The 13,545-nt window shown below is 43.8% G+C and overlaps 1 pseudogene; it reads right to left on the bottom strand.

Moving 5' to 3' along the window:
• Positions 1–11,531: 11,531 nt before the first annotated feature.
• On the bottom strand, positions 11,532–12,985 carry LOC147453606 (uncharacterized; annotated as a pseudogene).
• Between the last annotated feature and the right edge of the window lie 560 nt (positions 12,986–13,545).

Below are 13,545 nucleotides of genomic sequence, written 5' to 3' on the forward strand. Positions count from 1 at the left end.
CATGGCGTGCTATATATCAGTAGATAGAGCTTGAAGAGGACATTCTAACTGTCAAACCTCCGCCAACTTTGGATTTTGTTTGCAAAAATTTATCCATGCACCCGTTTTGGTAGAGAGAGGTAAGTCAAACTCCTTAAAGGGCCACTTTGTGAGTCCAAATTTTGCGTAATGTTTCTTCCCTAATGCAAGGGCTGAAATCACATCTCTAAAATCGGGATCAATAGCATACTCATCTATCATTGAAGATAGATCATTGTGAGTTGCTATGGAAACCGCATTCACTCTCGGCCGTCTTGAGAGTGCATCAGCTACTTGATTACGCTTTAGCAATGTAAGCAATATGAAAATGAAATTGCGAAAGGAAATTTTCCCACCTCATTTGTTTGTCGGAGAGCTTGGTGTGCGTCATGAAGTACTTAAGACTTTGGTGATCCGTTCGCAGAATGAAAGGAGTCCCCAATAAATAGTGCTTCCATGAGTCTAAGGCATGTAGAACAGCAAGGAGTTCCTTTTCATAGATGCCTAGAGCTTTCTCAACAGGGTCGAGCCTTCGACTCTCATAGCCTATGGCGTGCCCTTCTTAGAGCAAAACAGCTCCAAGGCAATCACCACAAGCATCACATGGACCTCAAATGGTTTTGAGAGATCCGGTAGTGTAAGCACAGGTTGAGAGATAAGCTTTTCTTTAAGCTTTTCGAAAGCATTGTTGTCCTTAGCAGACCATGTGTACCTAGCGCTTTTCTTTGTTAGGTCATGTAGTGGTCCCGCAATTTGTGAGAACTTTTCTATGAAGCGTCTATAGTATGCACATATACCTATAAAGCTTCTTAGTTCATGAAGATTCCTTGGTTTAGGCCATCCTTTTATTACCTCTAACTTAGGATCCATTTGGATGCCATCTTGAGAGATAATGTGACCTAAATACTGAATCTCTTGCAAGAAAAAATCACTTTTCTTTTGATTAACATAGAGTTTATTCTCTCTCAAAAGTTAAAATATTACCTGGAGGTGTTGCTTGTGTTCGTCTAATGAATTAGAGTAGATGATAATATCATCAAAGAACACTCCAGTGAAGGTTCGATGAGGCCGTAATTGCTTCTCCATCAAGCGGTTGAATGTGGCTGGTGCATTGGTCAAGCCAAAAGGCATGAAAATGTATTCGTAAAGACCAAATGTGGTGCGAAATGAGGTCTTTACAATATCTTGATCAACTATCCTTATCTGATGATAGCCACTTTTTAGGTCAATCCTACTGAAGTAGGTCGATCCTTGTAGCTTATCAAATAGTCTTCTACCCGTGGAACGGGAAACCTATTCTTGATAGTGATCCTATTTAGTGCTCTATAGTCGACACACATACGATATGTGCCGTCTTTCTTTTGCACTAATAGCATAGGTGAGAAAAATGGAGATGAGCTAGGCCTAACCATGCCCTTCTCAACTAACTCATGAACTTGCCGCATAATCTCCTCTTGTTGAGCTTGAGAAACTCTATAAGGAGGTTTGTTAGGCGGTGAACTTCCTGGAAGAAGTTCAATTGCATGGTCATCATTACCTCGTTTAGGAGGTAGCGAGCACACAAACCACCCAATTCATCCTAAGCTTTAACCCTTTGGACACAACCTTTGAATTGTGGAACCTTAGCATTTTGGAAGTCTTAATGGGCTGAACCTTAGGGTCTTTCTAGCCCATTGTTTCACAAGGCTCCTTTGTAGATGCCCCCCCCTTTGGTCCCTATTTTCCCTCCTTTGGATCCCTACTGTGGCCGGTCTGCTAGTTTAACCAATATTCTAGCTTTTTCTCCCTTGGCACTTCCCCACATTAAATGATCAGTTTAATATGAGAAAATCATTTAGGAGAATTAGATATTGATTATTATGACAGGCCACACCCCTCCATTATCACCAAAGACAAGGTGTCTCTCCTACTGCTCGGCTCCGCCAAATATTCCCTCTATCTCCTACTCCACCGCTGCATCATGCGGCCCGGTGGATGCATGAGACGCCTAAGCCTTTGTCCACACCCCTGCCGGTGGGCCGCCACAGATATGATATACTCTCTCTCTCCCTCTTTCAAAGATTCTCATTCTCTCTCTACTTGTCCACACCCCAGCCCCGGTGGGCCGCTACATTATCTTCCCCCCCCCCCCCCCCCCCCCCCCCCCCCCCCCCCCCCCCCCGCCCTCGTCCACACCCTCTTCGGCCTTATACCCCCCCCCTCTGTTTCTTCCCCAACCTTGGCGGACCATCTCTTCCCCCCCCCCCCCCCCCGCCCCCCCATCCTCACCTAGCCCTGAATCTAGCTCTCTTTGACCCTCTCTTAGAAGAGGTCCCGTACACCTTAAAAAAAATATCTCTCTCTACCTCACCCCCACCCTCTCTCTCTCTCTCCATCCTCTAAACTCCCACCCCTATCCTCTCACCCCTCCCCTCACAATCTCACCCTCCCCCTCTATCTGCCTCTTTTTCCTTGGTGGGAACCACCGCTAGGCCACTAAACACCTCTCTCTGTCTCTCTATAACATTCTCTCTCTCTCTCTCTCTCTCTCTCTCTCTCTCTCTCTCTCTCTCTCTCTCTCTCTCTCTCTCTCTCTCTCTCTCTCTCTCTCTCGTTGACTACATTCCCCCCCCTTGTCTCGCCCTCTGTCGGCTACGGGCCTCCGGGCCTCGCGCTCGCCCACACCCTCCTTGCGCGCTCTCGGCCATACACAGCCACACACCACCCCCCTATCCCCTCTCCCCTCCCTCACCACCTCACCCCACCCTCACCCCTTCTCTCGCGCTCTGTACACCAACCTGTAGGCGTCGCAGTGAAGAAACACACACACACACACACACACATACACACACACACACACATACACACCACACACACACACACACGCTACGCACCCATCCCCTCTCTCACTCCATCTTCACCCCCCCGCCTCTGCGTCGCCAAATGAAAAAAAACTATATATATAAGTATATATTTATATACATACACCCCCCCGTTCCCACGCACGCTCGCGCACATACCTATACATATACACATACTCACAAACACACACACACACACACTTATACATGCCTATACACATACATATTCGCATACACATACACACACACACACACACACGCGCATATACGCACACTCACATCATAAAAGAAGAAGGAAAGCAGAACGACATCGACAAAGAAAGAAGGCAGCCGAATCACGCACCGACAACAAAAAGACCAAAGATGCCGAAGCCATGTCTCGGCCGACCCCGAAAATACGTACGCGCTACACCGACGCACCGGCAAGCCACCATTCGCCGGTATCATGCAACCACGACACCATTTTTAGTAAACCGTAGGTTATCATCATCATTTTTCAGTTTTCACCCAAGCCTTGTAAAATTCCCAATTTGTAAATTCCCTCTCTCTAGGTGATGGTCACAAAAACCCACCTAGAGGTTTTCATTTTTAATAACTCCCAAGACAAAGCAAGGGTCAACCACACTGGGCCCACCGCCTTGCTTTGTCTCCCCGGTTAGCTTACCCTAATCAAACCGGGATTAACCTAATCCAAGCAGCCAACACCTATAAAAGGGCACTAAGAGGTCACTATTGGGGGGGGGGGCAGTTCATGAGAGGTCAGCACTGGTAGAGTTTTAGTGGGAGGAATTGACACTAGTGACACTACGGGGAGGGGACTTGTGTGATGGTTTGTTTTGGGAATTCCACCATGTGAAGAGAGCTACGTCCACCTCTCGACTCCAATGATCGATGCACACACACACACACCTTCTTGGTAGCAAGTTTCGCATCATTGAGTCGTCTTTAGAGAACGCACCAAGTAGATGCACCATCTCTTCTCCCTACCTCTCTATCACCACGGTGTGCCACCTCACCGGAAGGAAAGTCATTTGTAAATATTGCAAAAAATAATTCTCCCTCACACCCCCGAGGGTTTTCATCAATTGTCAAGCTCTCTCTCTCTCTCTCTCTCTCTCTCTCTCTCTCTCTCTCTCTCTCTCTCTCTCTCTCTCTCTCTCTCTCTCTCTCTCTCTCTCCGTGTGTGTAAGTTTGCGGTGTTGACATCACCGTGGTCTGCATCCTGGCCACTTAAAGCTAGGGGGTGTCCCCTGTTCGCTTTACCGTGACCGGCTCGAGACGTGTCATCGGCCCCGGCGTTTTAGAGGCCGTCGAGGTTCGTGTCTCGCTTTTCTCCCATCATTTGGTGCCCCCACTGAGGAGGGCTTCTAAGAAATCTTTAGTTTACAATGTTGAAAGTGACGCACGCCATCAATCATGGACGAATGGTTGAAGGAATTTTCTAACTGGAGGACGGAAGAGGAGGAGACTAAGGAGGCACTAGTCGCCTTCATCGAAGTACTACTGCCAGGCTGTAGTGTCGTCAGTATTGAAGAGGTAATCTTCCCATCTCGTGTTGCTTGTTCTAACCACAAGTTGAGAGCATGAGGTGGGAGGTCTATGAAGTGCCATCACTGTTGTCAACCAAAACACACTGTCAATGAGTGCCAGCAACGAAGGCAGCGAAGGGGCTGAAATCGTCTACATCGACATTCATCGTGAAGAAGTCATCCACATCAAAGGAGGAAAGAAAACGGTAAGGCCTCTCTTCCTTAAGGAAACTGCAACCAAAGTTATAACCTTTACTCCAAAATGGCCTAAAGGGGCTACTCGAGCCAAAGGTAAGGAAAGGTTAAGCCAGTCTGGAAACACATGACCCCAAAGGGAGAAGCATCTGGCCAAGCAAGTGCTTCAAGCTCAAAGAGCCGGGTCGTACCCAGCTTGCCAAAGAGGAAGTCATCCGAAGCTAAGCGGCGGAAGGTCGCCTACCGATTCGCATGACGCATGCGAGTACTACTAGTCCACTTCGACAATCCTGAAGAAGAAGTGGTAAGAAGGTTCCCATGCCCTAAGGAAGAGTGGTTCGGCTACTGCTTTCGCTATTTTGGAGGACAAGTAGAGGGTCTTCCTCCTGTCCCTGTACAAATTATCCTGAAGAAGCTCTCGACCACGTGTGAAACCCAGTGGGCTGGAGATGAGTTGCAGCTGAATGGAGTGGAATTCATGCAACATGCTGACTACGGTAATTATTTGCAGTTGCTGCTAGCCAAAAGGTTGGCAGTGGTCAGACGTGTCGCCATCACCCCGTACGTGCGGAGCTACGAAGGAAAGGTAGACCCCATGAAAGGCGACCACCTCCTATGGATGTGTCGACTCATCAACACTGGCACGGTAAGAGTAAAAGTAAGTACTCTGCCCTCTGTGCATGATGGAAAACGGGCCGACAGCATTCCCATTCAGATTCTTGCAGCATATGCATATGAATATCTATGTAGATAGGAAAATCTTCTACCAACAGAAGATCATGTACCTATTCGGTGCAGCAGTGCTAGGAGAAATCCTTAATTCCCCAAACCCTATCATTCTCCCCATATTGGATTACCACCATTTCTTTAATGTTTCTATCTTTATCCTGTTTTAATCTATCCATCCAACTCTGTAAAAAGCCGCTATGAGCCGCTATTGTTGTGAGTATAATAATATTTTAAAAAAAAGTTTGTAATTTCCTGAGTCACTACCATGGCAAGTGTTTCTTTCCCCACGTTCAGTGGAAAGAAGGGAGAAGATCTCACCACCGACTTTTTGGATGATTTTGACATTGCTTGTGTGGTCTCCAACAAAGATGACGACGCTTCACGACTTGGAATTTTTCCTCTACTAATGAAGGTAGAGGCCAAGTCCTGGTACAATGAATTTCCCCAGGCTAACAAGAATGCATGAGATGTGTTACGGGCTGCCTTTGTAAAGAGGTTTGGTGGAGGCACAACCTCGGAGAAGCTATGGCGGATACTCTGCGTCCTAGCCGCTCAAAGCTAGGTGGTGCCCCCTGTTCGCTTTACCGTGATCAGCTCGAGGCGTGCCATTGGCCCCTAGCGTTTTAGAGGCCATCGGGGTTCGTGTCTCGCTTTGCTCCCATCACTAGGTTAAAAATATGCAATGTCTTGGTGCCCAAGGCCTTTAGGGCTCCACCACTTACTAAATTTGCAACCTAGGTACAATAACTGACGTGTTCTTTACAACTTGGAATTCCCATTGAGCCCGTAACACATTAAAATATTACAATGGCTTGAAATAATTCGGAAATTTACAATATGTGACCATTTTGGGAAAACGTAGAAAATGTGTAACTCCAATCTTTACTGCTTCTTCACTTTGCTCTTCGATGTGAATTTGTACATCTTTGGTCTTTAGTAGCTTCTGTTAACTGACGTTGACTCAGTTAACAGCTTGATGCGAGGAAGCAGAGGAAAATGTCACAAAACCTTTTGTGGAATTTTTGTTCCGTGGAGATCTACTCGATATTTTTTGGAATCACATTTTGGACACTTCTCCATGTCTATGTATTCCCCTCTGAAAAGAATGCAGTCGTTAGGATAAGCATGAATCGAATTGTAGTCCATCCCCAAGTTTTGCAAGATCTTTCTTGGTTCCTCTCTGGAATCCAACATCACTTTATCAGCTGGCAGTACGTGCTCTTTTTTGCAACCTACACAGCAAAAAAAATACGGTACGCTTGTGTAAGTAATCTATCAGATCATTATACATCTAGAGTTTCTTATTAAAGTAAACACATTGTAATAGATCACCTAAAAAGCACGGTGATGCTAGTGTCACTCCATCCAAACTTTGCCTGCATGTTGAGAAGAACCAGGAGCGCCTTCAATCTAGACACACGTGCTCCATCACACAATGGCATATCGGCTTCACTTTTCATATCATCATAGATAAGCCTTTCTAAATCCATGATCGTCTCGATCATTTCATTGATCTCGGGCTCAAACATTGCCCTGTTGGGAATGTGGTCTGCATGATCATCCTGGGAGTTGTCAGAGGCTACACCTTGTGGCCGCACGTATGCTGCTTGACCAAAGCACCTGCGAATACGTCTATTGGGTTGCAAGATTGCTGCCCAGTGTTGGCCAGCATCAGAGTCCGATGAGTTATAATTGGCAACAACTCAATCTATAATAGATGGATCAAAGAAACCAAATTTGTAAACGTGCTGCAAAGAAACATGTTTGTCCATCGGACAGCATGCTTGCACTGATTACAAGGACATAAGATCCTTGTAGAGAGATAGGTGTTCCGGCTGGACGGCCCCACGTCCTCGTCACTACTCATAATGAATGTAAAAACCTTATAACCTGGACATAGATTTAATATTCTATTGGCATCCTTCGTCTTCTCTCTCTCTCTCTCTCTCTCTCTCTCTCTCTCTCTCTCTCTCTCTCTCTCTCTCTCTCTCTTTGTTCACACTGTAAACTACCTCACATTCTCTAGTCATGTCCAATCCCCACACACCTCGGTTTAGAGGTGCACGGAGATCAAAACCATCAGGTTATAATTTTGTCTTTATTGGTCAATTCCTATATTTGTGGGTACAAGAAATCTACACATCCACGTCTACATGATAGTGCATGTAGTGCACAAAACTCCTTTGCCTCTTCTCTAGCTGTAGCAATTCACTGCATCTTAACATCTCTTCACATCAAATCTTTGTGCGAGGGATTACTTAGCATGTTACATGTTGGCCTCCAATCTGAGTATCATGCCGTTGAAAGCTTTCCAACTTAAGGGCGCATCCGTAGAGAGGAAGAGAGGGATCACCGTTCGCCTAACTCTAATTTTTCCGTAATCCCAAAGGTAGACTTTAATATAGAAACTAAATCCAAAATCTAACCTAATTGAACATATGGTGATTCGCGGCTAATTGAATATGGTTAGTGTGTGAGTTAATAGGTGTCAGATTCTGATGGGAATATACATATTGTTGTGTAACTAGTGTTTGCTCTTTGGGCAAAGCCTTCATTGACATGCACTAAAATCTAACCTAAATCTAATCTAATATAATCTAATCTTAAATTGAACATAAATATAGATCTAATCTAATCTTAAACTCAAAATAAACCTAAATCTAATCTAATCTCAAATCTAGCATAAACCTAAGTGTAATCTAACTTAAATCTAAATCTAATCTAATCCTAAACTCAACATAAACCTAAATCTAATCCAATCTTAAATCCTAAACTTAAATGTAATTTAACTTAAATTTAACCTAGCTAGCTAATCTTTAATCTTGCCCTAATTTAAATTCTAACCTAATCTAAGTATAACGTAAATCTAAATCTAACCTAATCTTAAAATTAACATAAACATAAATCTAAATGTAATCTAACCTAATCTTAAATCTAATTTAGATCTTAACCTAATCTTAAGTCTAACCTAATTTTATAGTTAGAATAAATTTTAAATATAAGTTAAATGTAATCTAACTTAATCTAACCTAATTTTAATTAAATATAATTTTAAATCTAATCTAACCCTAAATTTAATATAACATTTCACTTCATATTTTCTCTACATTTTATCTCTCTCTCTCTCTCTCTCTCTCTCTCTCTCTCTCTCTCTCTCTCTCTCTTCCTCTCTCAATGTGTGTGTATACATTCTTTGCTTATGCATGTGTGTGTGTGTATGTGTTTTTTGTTTATGCATGTGTGTACTCTCTCTCTCTCTCTCTCTCTCTCTCTCTCTCTCTCTCTCTCTCTCTCTCTCTTTCAAAGACACAATGTGTGTGTGTGTGTGTGAGAGAGAGAGAGAGAGAAAGGGAGAGAGAGAACGAGGGGAAGGGAACATGAGAGAGAGGAGAGGGAAGGAGCATACCTTGCTCTCCTTACTCTCCTCATGTGTGTGTGTGTGGGGGGGGGGGGGGAGAAAGAGAGAGAGAGAGGGAGAGCGCGGGTTACCTCTTTTTCTTGAGCGTCGAAAACTCAGATCTGAGATCTGAGTTTTTGGTGCTCTCGGTTTATTTTTTACCCCTATCGGCGTCGCTATGCAAGAAAGAAAATAGCGACGGTCATAGCAACGCCGTGGATTTTCACTTTTGAGTGTCGCACTGCGAGCGTCGCTAATCTAAAGTACCTCTTGTATTGAGGGAAAGGAAATGAGAACAGGTGGGGAAACAAAGCATAACGAGGAGGTTATAATCATAGAGGAGTAGGGTAACAAAGAGAGAGGAAGAAGGGTTAGCAAAGGAATAAAAGCTCTGTCAAGCTTCCTCTTGCTCTCTCCCGTCCTTGGCAAGCAAAGCTCTCTCATTCTCGCTCTCATGTTGGACAAGCAAGAGAAACTCTCTCTCTCTATGCATGTGGAAGATTTTGGAGAAACTTGAGAGGCAAGCGGGTTGAGAATTTTGGTAACTTGAGTCTAGTGGATATGTACACACATTGTAGGCAATTATATGAGCAAGAAAATACTGAAAAAATGCCATTTTATGGTTCACTCCCATGTATGCCGTCTTTTTTTACTATTGAGGATGTATGCGGTGGGCTTGAAAAGTTGGCCACTCGCAAAGCGGGAGATCTTCAAGGTATCAAGCCGGAGATGATCAAATGGACGGGAGATTTTACCCATGAGTGGATGTGTGATATGTTCAACCTTGCACTTCAACATGGTATGCCTTATGATTGGAGTACTAATTGGGTTAAGCCTTTGCATAAAGGAGGGGATGTAAAGAATGTAAGCAACTACCGGACTATAATGATTGGGTCTCTTATGGCAAAGTTGTTTGGGTGCATAATGGAGATGAAATTGAGTGATTGGGCTGAAGAGAATGACAAGCGTGCAAAGGGACAAGCGGGTTTTCGTCGATGCCATAGCACCATTGATCATCTTGTCACTTTTCGTGTTCTCATGGAGGAAAGTCGGTTGAAAGGCAAGCGATTGTATTGTTGTTTTGTGGACTTTAAGAAAGCCTTTGATATGATTCCACGTAACAATTTGTGGAGAAGGATGGAAGAACTCCAAGTGCCAAGTGAGTTTATGCTTGCGGTTTCTCGAATCTATGAGAAGGTGATTTGTCAATTGCGCATGGGAAGAGAAATTTCAGAAATTTTTGTAAGCACTATTGGGGTTAAACAAGGATTTCCATTGTCACCAACTCTCTTTGGTCTATGTATCGATCAATTGGAACAAATGGTACTTGACTTTATGCAAGAAGAAGGCATTGAAGAGGTCACTATTTGCAATGCGGTAATCATGCTTTTGTTGTATGCGGATGATGTAGTGCTTCTAGCACACACTTTAGAAGATGCACAAAAGCTTATGGTTGTCCTTGAGAACTTTTGCTTGCATAGTGGGCTGATTGTAAATGAATCCAAAAAAAAGGTTATGCTTGTGAAAACCAACCATAAGGAGAAGCCATGCATTGTGTACAACAACGAGACACTTGAAGTTGTTGAGAGCTTTAAGTACCTTGGCCTTGAGGTTCCATCCAATCACAAGTGGCATGAATGTGCTATGTGTCGTTTGGAAGCGGGAAAGAGAGCATATTATGCATTTGAGAACATGTGTAATGCGGGAAACATCAAGTGTTGGGTTCTCAAGAAGTATCTTTTTGATGCATTGGTGACACCGGTTCTTCTTTATGGAGTTGAAGTGTGGGGCGGGAGCATCTCAAAGTCTACTTGGAAAGAGTTTGAGAATGTCCAAAAGCGTTTTCTTACAAACTTTCTCCAAGTTAAGACACAAACACCATATATGCTCTTACTTCTTGAGTCGGGATCTCTTCCAATTGAGGTTATGGGCATGGAAAGGGTTGTGGAGTACATGATAAAGATGCGTCAAAACCCCTCACATCGACTTCCTACAATTGCATGGGAAGCAAGCAAAAAAGTTCAAAAGACGCATAAAAGCAAGATCTTGAGCACGGGATGGATGCAAGACATAAAGAAGTGGTTTGGGAGATGGGAGGCATTACACTTGCTACATGATGCTTCAATTGACTCTCAAGTGAATGAAGCTTTTCTACAACGCCAATGTATTACGGCTTGGGAGAAATCCGGTGGGTCACGCTTCATACATTACACCACCTATATTGCCCCCAACTACAAAACCATGTTCTTCGCTGAGAGAGGAAACCGTACTCACACTTACATGCTTGAGCCTATTCCCTTGTCCGCGATACGCACTATCGCAGCAATTTGGCTTAGCTCCCATTTCCTTCAATGCGAGATAGGGCGTTGGGGCAATGGAGAAGAGTCAAATCGATTGTGCACATTATGCTCACTGCAAGTTCGAGAGTCTGAGTACCACACACTACTAGAGTGCTCAGCTTTTGATCACATCCGAACTTGCTTCTCTCACATTTTCAGCCATAACTTAGACCTACACACTTTCCTCTCCCAGCCAAAGTGTGGGCTCTCCATTGCGACTCTCATCACTACAATTTTGGAGCATCGAGAGTCACTCATCAGCCATACACATACTACATCACATGTAACTTTGGTCCCATAGGTCATATTTGACCTCCAAGGACGATAATAAAATCTATCTATCCATCTATCTCTCTCTCTCTCTCTCTCTCTCTCTCTCTCTCTCTCTCTCTCTCTCTCTCTCTCTCTCTCTCTCTCTCTCTCTCTCTCTCTCTCTCTCTCTTTTTGGAAGAAAGGTTCTTATATTACAATGTTAGATTACAGTTTACAGTTTGCTCAATATGAGCATACATCGATGCTGGAGTTCCTTATCTCCGAGGGTCATGACATCTTCGAGCACCCTGTTTTTGATTTCTTGTGATGGAATCCTAGTGCTTGATACATGTACGTGATCATAGAAGCTTATATTCCTCATGTTCCAGATGTACCATACATACCAAAGCCGGAAAGAATGCAGGTAAAAAAGCATTGCTGAGTCCTGTGTTTTGAAGAATCCAAACATGCATGTGAGCTTTGTGAACTTGATTCCCCAAGCTTGATTCCACCAAAACTTGAACCATTGCCACCATTCCCTGACTTGACTGCAATCCCAAAAGATGTCTCTCACTTTTCGTTTCTATGACATACACTGCAGGATCTTGTTCCAGTTCCCTTTTTTGAGCATAAGCATGGCTGAGGGGATAGCTCTCATCACTACCCTTCACATAAATACCTTAAGCTTAAATGGATATTGAAGCGTCCACAAGCTTGCAAGACTTTAATCCACCAGTCATTAGTTTGCGACATAGACCATTGTTGATTGCACCTAATGGCTACATCAACCTCAATATGGAGAGCAGCATAAAACTTATATGTTTTGCATGACCACCAACTTGCATGTGAAGAGGGTAGCTGCCAGTCTTTGTGCCTATCCTCTACATTGACCAAAGCGATATGAGGTAAGGGGTGAACCAACGCGCATAAATGGTTCCAAGCTATCCTAAGCCCATTGCTGAGTCTAAATTCCCTTCTTGCTACAAGAAACTCTTTTGGAATGTGACTAGCTAGCATCCATAATCTGGCTAATTTGTACTATGCCTTTTTTGAACATAGAAAGGGCTTTTTTTCCAATGAGCATTGTTGGTGGTGTAAGAAATACATGGCTCTAAAAGACACTCTCAGCTCCTAACAAATTCCCTATGTATCGTTGGCGACCATTTCACTGGAGTTTAGAGGCAATAATCTTCCAAGATGTAATCAGCATTTGCGACACAATGAACCCAGTTTTAATGGGTGCTGTAGTAAAAAGCTTATCCCATGATGTAATATTCCAAGTGCCATGAAAATATACCACGGAGCAGTCGATGAGGTACCATAAGCATAGGGACCAGTAGGTATCTCTTTGTACCTTATGTTGCATGAGAGGCCCCCTCCTAGCATGCACATCTGTTGTAAGATTCAGTATGCCCAATCCTCCATGCTTCATAGGCATGGTGAGGCGGTCCCAGGAAATAGGAGCAGCAGATGCTTTTTCTTTCCCCACAAGAATCGAGCCAGGGCAGATTTGAAAGGCTATAGGGATTTCTTTGTCCAATCCAGGAGAGGTATATAGTACAGTATACACGGCAAGAGGATAGCCTGGATAATCCGCAGCCTTACATGTAATGGCCACTCTTCGCAGTGCCAAAAGGCTACCTTTGTCAATACTCTCTCAAGAACCCATTCTCGAAGAGATTTCATGGACACTTCCACTCGAACTGGGTAGCCTAGATGTCGAAATATGTGTCCTTTTGGTAGCCTCTTACCATTCCAAACAAGCACATGAAAATTTCTGGCAGTATCGTCTATCAATGTTGATTTTGCGAGATTTATGTGCAACCCTGCTGCAAGGGAGAAGGTAGACAGAAAAGCCATACATCTAACAATGTTAACATTATTGGCTTTCAAGAACAAGATAGTGTCGTCAGCAAACCCCTGACCAACCAGTTGCTCATTTCCCAAATGCAAGCCCTGTATCTTATTTTGTTGTACCAGTGAATCCAGGTTTGTGAACAATGGGTGTGTAATCACAACAAACAGTAGGTGGCTAACGGGGCACCCTTGTCTGACAGACCTTGGGATAGGTACTTTGTCTAAGAGGATACCATTAATAAGAATTTTGGACCATGCATCTTGTCCTAACAAGTAGATACATGCACACATTCGAGGACCAAATCCTAGTTTTTTAAGCACCATCTTCACAAAATCCCAGAGCACTGTGTCAAAAGCCTTAGCAAAATCAATCTGAAATAATACTACAT

This window comes from Adiantum capillus-veneris, chromosome 7 (assembly GCF_014529385.1).
Source record: "Adiantum capillus-veneris isolate H3 chromosome 7, ASM1452938v2, whole genome shotgun sequence".
In the NCBI taxonomy this organism is placed as follows: domain Eukaryota; kingdom Viridiplantae; phylum Streptophyta; class Polypodiopsida; order Polypodiales; family Pteridaceae; genus Adiantum; species Adiantum capillus-veneris.